The sequence below is a fragment of the Lagopus leucura genome, unplaced genomic scaffold, assembly GCF_019238085.1.
Source record: "Lagopus leucura isolate 7727_CA_CO unplaced genomic scaffold, USGS_WTPT01 Super-Scaffold_100009, whole genome shotgun sequence".
Lineage (NCBI taxonomy): Eukaryota > Metazoa > Chordata > Aves > Galliformes > Phasianidae > Lagopus > Lagopus leucura.
In genome coordinates, this window is record NW_024962266.1 from 25,704,659 (window position 1) to 25,718,842 (window position 14,184).

The window sequence follows — 14,184 nt, forward strand, 5'->3', positions numbered from 1 at the left end:
TTGCCAACCTGTTCTTCAGTTTCAAGCAAATAAGCAAAACGGAGGTGCTGATAATAAAAAAATCCTGTTTTGAGAAAATAGGAAACTGAACGCAGAGCCATGCTGAGGCCCAATTTGTGTCTCCAACTGTGGTGCCTTCATCTCTACCCAGGTGCTGATGGCAGCAGAGGTGAAATGCTTATTAAACACTGGGGAATGCACCTAGGAATTAATCTCAAGGAATAAAATCAGCAGCAACTCTGGCTTCTGTAACTCTTCTGCTCACAGAGTTAATTGTTCAAACAAGGCGTGCAGTATGGAGACACTTTGCTTCAGGCCTTGCTCATTTAGAGACTTAAATATTTTCTAACCCAGATTTCAAGAACAACAGTGTGTAACTGTGCTGGAACAAATGCTATTTTTAAGTTTCCTGTGGTTTGAGAAATTTTCAGATTTCTCTGTCTGAAGGATTGAGGGATCCAGAAAATGAGTTCTGAGTTTCTGGTATAAACACTGACTGAATTCATAAATGAATCGTCACCGATTTTCTGGATTGCAGTAGGTGAAAGAAGCTTAAAGATTTCAAGCTCTGCTAATGTCACTCCAGAGCAGCTCCAGCAATTTCAAGCTTTCATTAAATATTATTTAACTTACTTCAGGAAAATCCCTCTGCTACTACAAAACAAGTTTTTCCACTCTTACAAGCCATGACCCATACGGAAGCAGCCCACGCTGATAACCTGTTGCATAACTGATAGCGAGTCGGTCTGCAGTGAGAGAGGCTCTGCACCTGCTGACCTGCCCAGTCTGAGCAATGTGAGCTGCCACGTCCTCTGCCATTCATTGCTTGTGCATCGTTTTCGGTGCAAGCAAAGGCAACTCACATGCCGATATCTGTATATATTTGTGAATGTCTCGATGCAGGAAGACACTTGTCCATCTTTCTGCAGAATCCATAACCGTAACATCACAGAATTGTTTGAGTTGGAAGGGACCTTTAGAGGTCATCTGTTCCAACTCCTCTTCAATGAATATCCTGGGCTGCATTAAAAGAGAAGTGGCCAGCAAGAGAGGAAGGTGATTGTCCCCCTCTACTTGGCTCTTGAGAGGCCCCATCTGGAGTACCTCGTCCAGGCCTGGAGCTCCCACAACAAGAAAGATACAGAGCTTTTGGAGCGAGTCCAGAGGAGGGCCACTAAGATAATCAGAGGGCTGGAGCATCTCTCCTGTGAAGAAAGGTTGAGGGAACTGGGCTTGTTTAGCTCGGAGAAAAGAAGGCTCCAGGGAGACCTCATTGTGGCCTTCCAGTACTTCAGTGGCTCTCCCTTCAAGTATTAGCAGGAGGGGGAATGGCTGTTTACGAGGGCGGATAGTGATAGGACAAAGGGGAATGGTTTTAAACTGAGACAGGGGAGGTTTAGGTTAGATATTAGGAGGAAATTTTTCACTCAGAGGGTGTGAACAGGTTGCCCAAGGAGGTTGTGGATGCCCCATCCCTGGAGGCATCCAAGGCCAGGCTGGATGTGGCTCTGGGCAGCCTGGTCTGCTGGTTGGCGACTCTGCACATAGCAGGAGGTTGAAACTGATGATCATTGTGGTCCTTTTCAACCCATTCTATGATTCTGTGATGATTCTATGAACAAAGACATGTACACCTCGATAAGGCACTCAGAGCCTGGTCCAGCCTCGCCTTGAATGCATTGGCCCAGCTGCCACTTTGTGGTTTTTCTTATGGAAGAATCTCTGGAGCCTCACTGGTTCTCACTGGTAGAGCTGCTTTATCAGACTTGATATAACAGGTACTGAGGCTGCACAGTAAAAATACTTCCAATTTTCGTTATTATAACAGCGTGTGTGTTATTCCTGGATTTGACACAGTCCCTCTGACAGAGCCAGCAGTGCCTATGAGCACATCTTCTTTGTCTCTGCTGTAAATGTGTTCCAAGCTCCATAAATATCAACAGTTATGATTAAATATAAAAGTCACTCAGTGCCAGTACTTCTGTATTGGCATTAAGGGAAAAGAGATAGCAGAAGAGGTAAGAGTTTTGTTTTTGCTGACTGAAACATTGCAGCAGCAGAAATGATGACACTTACAGTAAGATCACTGTCTACCAAAGAATATAATTCTATCATTGCCTGGAAACTTAGCACTTATGCAGGGATATTTTTCACTCTTGAGGAATATTAAAGTATGTCAGTGAATGAGAATTACTGTGGACATCCAGATCATAGGGCTTATGAATACTTGGTGACCAAAAGACTTCTTTCCAGTGATGCCACTTGCACAGTCCCTAACAAGCTAACAGAATGAAGTTGAACTATATCCCTCAATCCACATATCACTGTGTGTACAGAGCGCAGATCCTGGAGGCAGACTTGACAAATGTGATATGAGAAAGGCACACAAATGAGCAGTTGCATGGCTTAGAAAGTTCTGGTGTGGCTTTACACTGAAAGATGACACATCTGGCATCTGGCTTTTTCACTTTTTATTCCTAACTTGATGTTCTTTTTCCAGGGAAAAAAAATAAAAGTCAAATTGCCCTAAATTATATGGTTTTGGTATTAGCAGCATACATCTATCTATGAAAGTGTAGAAAGTATCACATATACAACCAGCAAATTGTGTTGTTGGCCTAAACAAAACTGGAAAGTCTTAAGAACAACCACTGTATAATGTCAGCTTGCCCCAGTATCTGCTTTTGGAAGCCTCATGCTTTTCTTTGAGAGTTATTATGCCAACACAGAGAAAATGAAATGGAAACTAAGAAAGCTATCATTTTCCCTCTTCCCCCCTCTCCTTTCTTTTCCTGTTGGGAGTGTTTCTGTTTGCCTGGATAAAACTTAGCCATTTTCTAGTACCTAACTGCTAGTCAGGATTGCTTGCCAGCTTGGGAAGTTGCTGTGCAGGCTGCCCCTAAATAGCTCGAGTCCAACTGCAGAGCACCTGCTAGTTTGGGAGACAGTAAAATTCAGGGCAAAGGCTTCCCAAACACAAAGGCTTACTTGTGGAAAAGGTCTTTGTTGATCTTGGATGAAGTTGTAACCACCATTTGATGACTTTAGTGAGGCATTGTATGGTGTACTAAGTCTGTACATGTGTTTCTGTGTGTGAAAAAACAACACCTGAGCTAAACAGAAGAGACCAGAACTGAACCAAGTCTCCTCCTAACGGTCTTTCTTCAGACATATTTTATGGAGCACTCCTGAAAGGACTTTTTGTGTAAGACCATTGGAAGCTCTTTCCAAGGCTGTAATCAGAAGGAGTGCCAGAGCCTGTGGCCACTGCTCAGTTTGCAGCTGGGATCTCCCAGCTTCCCACTTCAGACGCTGATCTGGCCTATAACGGTTGTTAGCCTTGTTGGGATATGGAGGAGCACGAAAAAGGAGGTTTTAGAGAAAAATATTCTTCACTTCCTCAGCCCCTGTTCATGCAACTGCTACCATGCACTGCTGCACCTTTAGCTTTGCACTGTGCCTTCTGTCTGCTGGACTCTTTGAGGCATTTACCCCTTCTCTTGGAGCCAGTTGTGTGTTCTGACTCATTCAGTATTGTGTTTGTGGTTTATTTTATGGGGTGAAACAACTGGGATGACCTTGTGAAGATCAAACCAGAGTACTTTCGTATGGCATATCGTTGCAGTGTTGATTTTCAAATTCATTTAGTGACAATACTGGCATTCATTCGTTCTTTACAGAAGTATGCTTATTGTGAAAGGTGGACAGCAACAAGTTTTCATGATAACACAGTGGATCTGCTAATTAGCCTATTCATCTTCAGAAATTTAGTTTAAAGGAGGCAGCTCTGAACTGCCAGGATTCATTGAGCTGTTCCCTGGAAGGCATTGGTGTAATCCAGACCCCACTAGAGTCTGTGAGCATCTTTTTGTTTTGCTGACTTGGTTTCCAGTAAAGGATTATGAAACACTTGGACATCTCTCGGTCGTGCTGACTGGTATCTGGAGGATCTCCTTGCTCCTTTCTTTTTGTGGTTCAGCTGCAGTCTGGCAGAATGATTTTGACTTTCAGAGATAGACAATTTAGTGAGCTGAGGCAAAATTTCAAACAGCATTGCCCAAAATATTTATGGGGATCAAAGCCATACCATTATCAGATATGTTCTGAATACTTACAGGATCTTTTCAGGAACCACTGCATCTCTTCCCAGCAGCTCTGCAGGGACCGTTGCTTAGGCTGGAGGAGAGCCTGCTCAGCACACAAGTGGGATCTGCCACTAGACAAGGCTGCCTGCTCCATCCATGCGTGCAGGAGCTGGCCAGGAGCCAGTAGTTAATTCTTACCATCCAGGTTACTTACCTTTTTTTAAGCATTTCAGTCAAAAATGAGTTATTTCTTACCATCGTGCAAGGCAGCACCTCTGAACTGTGGCCGAGTTTGGGATTTACCACCCCATCACACACATACAATGCCTTTTACGCCAGCCAGGAGCCAGAACAAACAAAGCCACGCATGTAGATGTAAGGCACTCAGGCTCAGGTTGAGGGAAAGCCATGCAGTCCACTGATCGCACGCAGCAAGCTGATCTTTTGCTGCAGTTTTTGTTGAAAACCTGATAGTTAGTGATTCTGAGACGTTCAGTATGGAGCAGGACAGGCAGAACTGACAAACTGGATGACTGCCCGGTGTGCTACAAAAAAGGCAGAGAAAGAGAGAGCCTTTGGTATCATTCAAGAGCTCGACTGTTTTTTTCGGTAGGTATTTTTCCAGTTCACAGCAGGCCATTGACACTAGAAAGTGCAGCAACAGCAACCTCAGTGGTGAAACTGCCAATGTTACAATCAGAGGGAGATAAAGTGAAGTATTTGTTGGAAGGGCAGTACCAGGAAATGGCTGAGACATCACATGACGGAGGATGTGCTCTGTGTAGCACAGGGATGTATTTACTTACAGGCTAGACTTCTACCAGTCTCGACCAAAGGCTCCTTTGGCTATAAGTTATTTGACTTACCTGACCCACTCGCAGTAGGAAGTGATTATGTAGATAGCAAATACCTACCCCACCCTTGGCAGGCAGGCAGACTCTTTGCTAAAATGGTCTAGCTCAGCTTTACGGAACGTAAAATATCCCACCTTCCTTGTGAAACCATCATTTTGAAGACATTAGAAGCTGCTGCTGTTCCAGTAAACTGCTCCACTTCTTGGCATTCGAACATCGTGGAGAAAGCCTCTCAGATTTACCTCTTACCATCACCTAGAACACAAATCATACATGAAGAATAAGCCTGGAACTTTTCTAAGGTACAAATCACATCTGCCCCTGATGATAAAAGCTCCCAGGCCCCCTGGCAGGCAGGGAAGTCGCCGGTGATGGAGGATCCTGACAGGAGCTTCACACAGCCATTCATTGAGGTGCTAAATAGAGACTCCAAGAGAATTTTTCCTGGACTTTTTTGTTTTCTTGGAATGACAGTTGCAGCTTAGTTAGCATGCATAACACGCTTCGTGGTGATTAATTGTTGTTAATTAATGAACGGGTTTCAGATTTTAAGCAAAGTGCCTGAGACATTATGTGTAATTTATCATTTTCAACAATCATGTTGCTATTATTGGAATTCCTAACCCTGAATTCTCTTCTGCATAAATAGATGAGATTTCACCAGAATCTGTGGCCTGTACCACAACTGAACATCAGCATAACTCTGTGACTTCTCACCAAAACAAGATTCTGATCTTGCTTACATCAGAATGTCATTGGAAAAGGCCCATGAAAGCTAGCAGATTTATGCTGCTGCAGTTAAGAACAGAATCTGGCCCAAAAGAGGTTTTAAAATAAAAGGACTACTTTCAAATTAAAACGATGATGTCCTCCTGTTGGGCTGCAGGAATAGGTGAAGAAAGAAAGGGAAGCAAAGAAGAGCTGTGCTAGGGGAGTCAAGTTAGTTAGTTTAATTCAGTTCATGTTTTTGGTGTATGTGAGAATTCAGGTGCTGACACTTCAGATGCTGGGATGGGCTCGAACAGTTCATTCAGCTGGAACTGAAGTGACAATTTCATTTTCTTCAAAGGTCGTTTAGCAGAGGTCAGGGAGTAATTCTTCATTTTGTGCCAGAGCAGTGACTGCTGAAGCAGACCTGATCTTTCCGTGTGCGTGGGGCTCATGCATTGCTGCTGGCTTCCCTGCACACCACATGCTTGCTGCCTGGTTTAGATGGGCTTAGCAGAGAACACAGATAAGTTAAAAAGGATTTGTGCTCCAGTTCTCCTGGATCATCAGTCACGTATGGAGAGTGTTGAGAACAATGTGCTGCACTGGGCTCAGCAAAGGATTTTAATGTACAAATGCAGAGATCCATAAAGGACACGGGCGCCCAGCTCTGAGGCTGGGATTCAGAAGCTTTAATTAGGATGCTGCTTTGCCTGCACACTGAGTTGGGGGAATTCAGTGCCTTGTAATGGGGCTCATGTGAGGCGATACTCTAAGCAGGGGGATTGAGCTAGCGAGCTGGAAAAATGCTGAAGAAAAGGATAAATTGCTGCGCTTCAGTAGGCACCTAAACCCTTTTCTTGGATCTGACCCTGAAGCTGAAGTTTTAGTAATATGTCCCAGTCAGCCCGTGTTTACAATTCCACTGAGTTTCCTTAGGGAAATAAATCAAATTAAACTTATTTTCGTTTGACCCTGTTATTAAAGTAAAAAGCTGAGCACCAAAGTGTACTGGAGGCCCAGTGTTATACTGGAGCTACACTTCCCTTGTTTCTATTCCATTTATGAATGCCCTTCATCGACTAATCGCTGTTTGGCACAGTATTAAATTTAATCACTGAGCTCCAAAACGTGGTAATGTGTCTACCTACTCCATGGTTCCATTTGGATGGAAATTTTCTGTCTCGTTTAAAGACTATTAAAGCCCTGTCTTTCTCGTGCAGAACAAAAGGGCGTTGTTTACTTTGTTTTGCATTATTTTCCTATGCAACAAAAGATGATTATTCTGTCTTCTCAGTGCAGAGATCTTGTGAACAAGTAGACCTCCTCTCTACTTGCTTTTCTTTTCCAGGGTGACGACAAAACAGAGAAATTTCCTTCATGCAGAAACTTGTGGTTGAAATGCACAAAAACAAATGTTATTTATCTAAACCTTCAAGGTTTTCCTAATGAAGGTGTTAATTAAAAAGTGACTGTGAGTGAGGCATAATTGAACGAGGAAACACTGTTACAAGGCACAGCAGCAGTTGTGATGAGAATAATGCACATTTATGATTAAGAATGAATATTTCATGATATGGAAACATTTGTTTCAGTCAAAACCTTTCGACCTCGTAAGACAAATGCAGTAACCCCACAAACATGTATTTGATCCCATTGTTGCCATCACACTGTAACCTATGGGGAACAGCTATTTTGATCCATACGACTGGGCAGGCTGTAGGCAGGAGAACAGGGCGCTTGCTTTTTTGAGAGCCAGCAGCCCAGTCACAGTGGGTTCATTTTCTAAAGACCCATTTATTGAATGACGCAAGGTGCAGATTATGACTCACTCTGCATAGGTTAAGTTTTTAAAAATCAACCTATATTCATCTTTCTGGCACCTACACAGCTGCATAATGCATTTATTATCTCTTGGGTCCCATTAACCCTTTCAGAGGCTTAAAAGTGATCTGCAACACAGCCCTGATGTTCTTATCAAGTGGATTTGATTTGCTTCTCTTATATCAGTGATGAATTAGTGAACAGGGCAGATTTTATTTTCTCTGGTCACGGAGCAGTTCATCAGTCTGGTTTTGGACTTTTCCTCCTTTTCTAATAGCACTCATAAAAAACATGTTGTTTGCTGTGGGTGTTTACTGATTCATGGCACTGTGTTTTCCAGGTCTCATCCAGATGAACCAGCTACCCTTCAATCACTGAGTCCTCCAATGGTCTTGCAATGACACTGTAAGTAATCACTGTTGATTATAAACAGCTTTTCAAGCAGAAGTTTGGTGCCAGTCCAGCACATTTTATTAGCTGAAACATTTCCTTGTATTTCCCACTTGTATTGCAACCTACTTTTTATGGTAGATTTAAGAGTATGGGAGCAGTTTTACTGTGCCTGAAAGGCCTTTAAAAGGACAGAACCACCTCTTCACCCTCTCCACCCATCTCCTTCCCCATCATCCCTCCTTTCAAAAGGAGAACATCAGGAAGTTTGGGGATTCAGATGTGGTTCTTAGACCTGTGTTAATAAGGAAGGTCTACTACACTGCTGGAAATGATGTGCAGCCGCTTGTTCCTGTATTTCATCTCTCCTTCCTCTCAGGAAACCCAGACTTCAAGGGAAGGAAGTCCCCAGATGATCCTTGTACATATCATTAGAAAAAATGGTAGTTGCTTAAGAAGAGGGTGTTTACCTTACATGCACGGCTTCATTTCTCCACCTATCCCTGTACCGTGCATGCTGCAAATAATGACAGCAGTTATAGGGAGCGCACTAGGAAGTGAAGCCTCTCTTTCTTTAACCCCTTATCTGTAGTTTTAACTCGGCAGAATTTTTGTTCCCTGGTAATATGGCTGGAGTAGAGGAGGGACTGTACCTTCTCTTAGTACAGTGGGTAGATGAATACTGCAGAAACCTTTTCTTTTATGTTGAATCAAGCACTGAAATTAATTTACTTCCTCTCTGCTCATAAATACTACATGTCAGCTTTCTGCAAGCCAAGGTATGTCAACATACTTGCAGAGATTCCTATAGAAAGGAAGTGGCAAAACGGCATGCGAGATTATTTACAGCAAATTAATGTGTAAAATGAACGTAGGCCAGGTACTTGTCTGTGTCTTTACTCAGGAAACACATATTATCCTGTGACATTCATGACCTGTCATTTCTAAACTGAAAATGGATGTTGCAGAACACAAGTATGGAACAGACTGGAACCAAGTATAAAAATACATATGCTGTTTTGCAGCTCATAGTAAAACTTACTGAATACTGATGAATAATAGATGCATTTAAAGGAAATTACGGTCTGCTACTGTTTAATCCTTGAAAGAAAAAAGCAAATTTGCTTATGAATTCTCTGTAATGATTTATACTTTAAGACAGAACAGTGGATGCTTGCTACGAAACTCACTGGAGTCAATAAAAAGACCCCCATTTTATGCCCCACATTTGTAGCCTGCACAGAAGTCTGTTATGGCAGCTGCCACCTTTACTAGCTCACCAGGGTTCGGACCAGCTTCCTCCAGGGCTGCAGCAGTAACGAATCTTAAGTCTGGCTGAAACAACCCAGTATTCCCTGGGGACCCAGCACAGAGGTGGACCTGTAACACACTCACCTGTGTGTTACATCAGTAAGTCTAGTATGTGCCGTTCCAGTTGTAGCTCTTGTAAATTAAACAGAGAAATAAGCTGCTCTTTCGCTTCTTGCCACTGCTGAAATATGATCCAAGGCTCAGGTAGATTCCAGCTGTGATCTCGCTCCGTGGTTATGAACATACATTTATGTTCTCAAGACATTATAGCTCCTTCTACACAGGCAAAAATTGTAAAAACAAAATGAACAACGTTCTCTGTGTACAGTAGAGTTATTTAAAGCACCTGAGGGTTTGAACATAAGCAGACACTGTGTTCGCATACAATATAAGCAGGACTTCTGGGTTTTGGCATTTAAAATGACAATTAAAAATACAGCAGGCATGTTTCAGCAACTTTATGGGATGCCATAAACATCCAGAAAAGGATTCCAGACAAAAGCAAAGATTCACAGAACAGATTCTTTTCTTCTTCTCGTTTCCTACCTCGGGTTGTAGTGTGGTGTGTTGTGATACACCACAAAACTAGTGAAACAGAAGCAAAGGGCTGAAGGTGCCTTGCTCATTGCAGTCTGCTATAAGAGGGAAGATGGATTTTGAGAGAATCAGAGCTCGCAACTTGAATGATTCTGTTCAGGTAGCGGCTTTAACTTCCTGCTCATCTAAAAATCTACAAAGGATAAAAGCCCCATACAGGTCTGGAAGGTGGAAAACACTTTCCTTCCACAACACAGAGGTGGACAGAATAGTCTCAGAATCTCTTTCTGGCACAATTTTGCATAGCATGACTCTGCCTGAATTTTCTTTGAGATATCTGCCACAGCAGCCTCGTCAGTCAGCTCTTCCCACTGCGGCCTCCTGATGGTGTGCTGTGGCTCACAAACCTTTGGAATCTGTTGTGTACCTTTAAGCATCATTGTGTTTACACTTATATAGGGCACCTCCTGTTGTGACTGTTTTATAGGCATTAAGCTCAAGTGAGAAGAAGAACCTGAATCACAAATTAAGGATTTAATTACAAGGCTCTTCTTCCTCAGTAATTTTTTTCCTGCCACTTGTAAACCTTTGACAAAAAGAACAGGGAGCTGAAGGTGAGTTGGCTGCTTTGGTTCTTTGTACTTGAATACTCCTTCATCTTCTGGAAAAATGCTTTGAAATCAGACATTGAGTGAAATTTCCTCCGGGATGCCCAGCTCTTTCCTAGCCTTCAGAAGGCAGACCAATTATAGTATGTTTTTGGATACTCCTGAAATCCCTATCTAATTTCAGCCATGTCTTTTGTTCTGCACATGCATTGAAAACACATAGCCATCAAGAGAGCCACCTCCCAACGCTCAGCCAGAGCAAATCCCTCCCCAACTTCCCTGGGTTTCACTCAGTCCTCTCTCTCTCCAGCAATCCCCCATGTGTAGCTCCTCTAAAGAAAGTTTTTTGGGTGTTCACAAGCAATTTACCTTCTTTGTATGCAGAGAGGCCACGGAACTGTTTCTCTTCTTTCTTGTAGTGGGCACCCAGTGCTGAGGTTGTTTTTCAGGAGCCAGGGATAAGTGCATGTGGTGTTCCTGACAGCCCAGGGGAAAGTAACACACTCATTGGTGATCCAGCATCCCAGTGAGGGCAGGAAGAAAAGGAAACATCCAATTTATGCACACAGATCAACTCACAGTGATTGGGAAAGATATCTATGCCAGAAAGGAGGGAGATGCAAAGTATCTTAGGGTTATATTTGTTTCCTGTGATTGTGCATTTGCTTTGTTTTAGTTTTCCTTTCACCTTCCCCTTACTATAATTCAGGACTGTGTATGTAGCAGCTCTTTCTCCCCTTTGCCTGTATGTATTTCCTTCAGTGAGGCAATAATTTCACAATCTGAGGAATCCAGAGGCAATCTCTTTTTACCTCTCCACCTTGCTAGTTGTAACCTCTTGCTCCTAACCCTGCCCTGGTTGCAATACTATGCCGTGAAACAAAGTTCAAAGGTGTTTCTTTTTTTTCACCTCGTATTTCTTCCCTTCTTCCTCAGTGTAGCCCCAGCAGCAGCTTTGCCCATTGAGCGCATTCCCCAGTGCTCCTGCTGAAATCCTCACCTCCTGGAAACATGACCTTGGGCTGGAGCTCACCCCCCATAGAGGTGCTCAGCACAAACTGAAGTTCAGGCCCTTTAAAGAGCTGTTTCGGGGGCTACAGTGGGCATGAAATAAGGTGTGATGTTAACACATCCTCTGTGCAGGGTAATTTGGGTGTTAATTGTAGTGAAACTGCGGTGGATAGTCTTTCTGGCTATGAGTGATCTTATGTGCTTACTCGTTGCAATAGCAGCTATGTGACTTTTTCATTTATACAATCAACTTGAAACTTTCCTGATGAAATAAGGTTTGTAATTGCTGCTGTCAAAAAATCATAATAGGAAAAGCAGTTGCAGTATGTCTCCAGAATGCTGTCTTGAACTCCTGTACTTTGCTTAGCATTGCAGATATCTTCTGCTGTGATGGAGAAGTAAAGCTGATCTGAACGTGGAACAGATTTGAGTAAACCCTTTCACCTGTGCAGCAGGGCAGAATCACTCCTTCCTTTTATTTGCTCATGCTTTGCCCATGTTAGTCACAACCAACAAAACTTCAGCTGTTTGGGCAAGTGTACCACAGGTTAGTGCATCTCAGTCTTAGCTCATTTATCTTACTGCTCAAGACAATTCCTCACACTCTTTGACATTTAATCCTGTGGGTATTTGTAGGCTGTTATGTCTGCCCTTATTGTTGTTTAACCTAGCTATAAGCATTTAGCTCTGTCCTCATAAATCATTTCCCTTCAGCTCCCTGCCTACAATGACTGCATTTGCTCCAAAGTATGAAAAAGCCAGGCAAAGCCTACCCTTTAAATGACTACACCCACAGGATTTTATTGGTGGCACAAAATCAATGCTCAAGCCATGATTTCATTCCTGGTTGACTGTGTGATCTTTTTTACTGGTTTCACTGACCTAAGGATCTATATCAGCACTGCTCCAAACTTTTTTTCCTGCGTCTTCCTACATACTCTTTGGATTTGCTCCACCTCTTCCTCCAGCTTTAAAACCACCAGTTTAGGGCCCCCTGCCCCTTCTGCTGCTGCTGGAAGCAGCCTCTGCTTCCTCTTCCTTCGTCCTTCACTGATGTGCTTCTGTACAGCCAGAAGTTGGTTCCTGCAGGGAAGCTGGAAAGTGGGCTCTCAGTGCACCACCTGGACTCAGCATCTGGTGGGTGCAGAGAAACAGGAAAAGGAGGAGTCACAAGCTGGATACAAACCTCTGCCGAGACCTGTGTCAAGAACTCACCAGCAAGCTGGGAGTACGTGGGAAATCCTTGCATTTTTACCCCCTCCTTCCCCCACCCAGTTCAATATCTCAGCTCTGGGGCTTTCTGTGCTCCTCTTTTGGGGACCTCTCTAAGCTTTGGGAGTGTCTTCTCTGAACTGCATGCGTATGAGTTTCAGGAGCTTGCTGGTGAAACCAGATTATGATGTTGATTAAGGAGTTTTTGAAGGTATCATTGCTATGTATTATCACCTGGATAGGGCAACATTCAGGAGAAATGCAAGAAAATCTCTTGGTGGGCAGACGAGCCAACAGCTGCCTACTGCAAACCTTTGCTTCTTTTGGATTTTTGGTTACAACCATAGATAAGAGAAGGACGAGAGATCTTTCATCTGTCATGTGGTATCATCCCATCAATATAGGGTATCCTACCATCACATGTAAACTAAGAGTGTTCTCTTCCTAACTGGTAGAAGTCTGGAAGTTGCAAAATGATACTGCAAACAAGAGTCAGGAGGTGGTAGAAGAAATTTCCCTTCCTAAAGGAGTAAATAAAATTTAGCCAGTCATCAAGTCCATTATCTCTTTCTTTCCTACTTCCATACTCACTGTAACTCCCCTGTTCTCACCTCATTTGTTACTGTGTTAGATGTGGCTGATTACTTCAGTGCTTTTTCTTTCAGGATCCTTTTGTCTCTGAGTTGGAATATTTGTCTATTTGGCATGTAGCAGATGACTTTGGTTCTGAATTTGGAATAACTGTTCAAAAGCTACATCATCCCTGAGCTGCAGACCCACCCTTTGAAACTCAGAACATTTATTTTTACTCTTCTGAAGTCTGAGTTGTCTTCAGACATGATTAAGAGAGTCCTATATAAGCCTGAGTTAAGTTAAACTGTGTAACCATGTCTGGGGAATTTAGTCTTGTTTAATGGCTTTGTTCAGTTATTCTACCTGTTCATTATCTTTGCATAAACATTAAAATCGTGCAATCATTGCATTTCCTCCCCTGAAATAAGAAGATGCTTATAGCAAACTTAACCCTGTGTGTGTTTCTTTGTTTCCTTATGAGTATACACATGCACTTCTTTATTTTGTTGAGTAACTCCTCCAGCCATAATTTTCCCACTCTGTTTGCATCTCTTCAGATGCATGGCAAGCATGGCAGAATTCCAAGTGTAAAAAAGGAAAACCAAGTTCCTCTCTCAGGTCTTCATCTTCATGGAAATGTTGTATCCCTGTTGAAGCAGATGAAGAAAAAGCTGCTGATGCTCAGCAAACTTTATTAGAATTTTCAAAGCCATGGCATCGCTTTCTGAAAACTGATTTTCTTGGACCAAAAATAAGAAAGAAGAAAAAAATCAGTACTCTGGGAGTGAGAATCTTTCATTTCACACTGGTTTGTAGTTTATTAAAGCTTGAGCTACCTAAATACATATTCACCAGGGAGGGTTATTGCCATGCTCTCTTATGCTCTGACACCTGTTTTCACGTTCTTTGTCTCTGGGCACTTTTTTCCCCAAGTCCACAAAATCTGACCTCTCTTACTGGCTTCTTACATTCCTTCATTATGTATTGATCATGCTATGATGATGACCTCTATAGAAACTCTCTGAGATACATGCATTAAGTGTTGAGGCAGCCCTTTCACCTGCTGCACAT

At 42.7% G+C, this 14,184-nt stretch overlaps 1 protein-coding gene across 3 annotated transcripts in view; it reads left to right on the plus strand.

Moving 5' to 3' along the window:
• FGGY (FGGY carbohydrate kinase domain containing) overlaps positions 1-14,184 on the plus strand; it is a 276,519-nt gene that overhangs the window by 64,350 nt on the left and 197,985 nt on the right. For all 3 annotated transcript variants that reach the window (XM_042873303.1, XM_042873305.1, XM_042873306.1), the window contains one exon: positions 7,812-7,876. The gene's annotated coding sequence lies outside the window, so the exon portion shown is untranslated. The remainder of the gene's footprint in view (positions 1-7,811; positions 7,877-14,184) is intronic.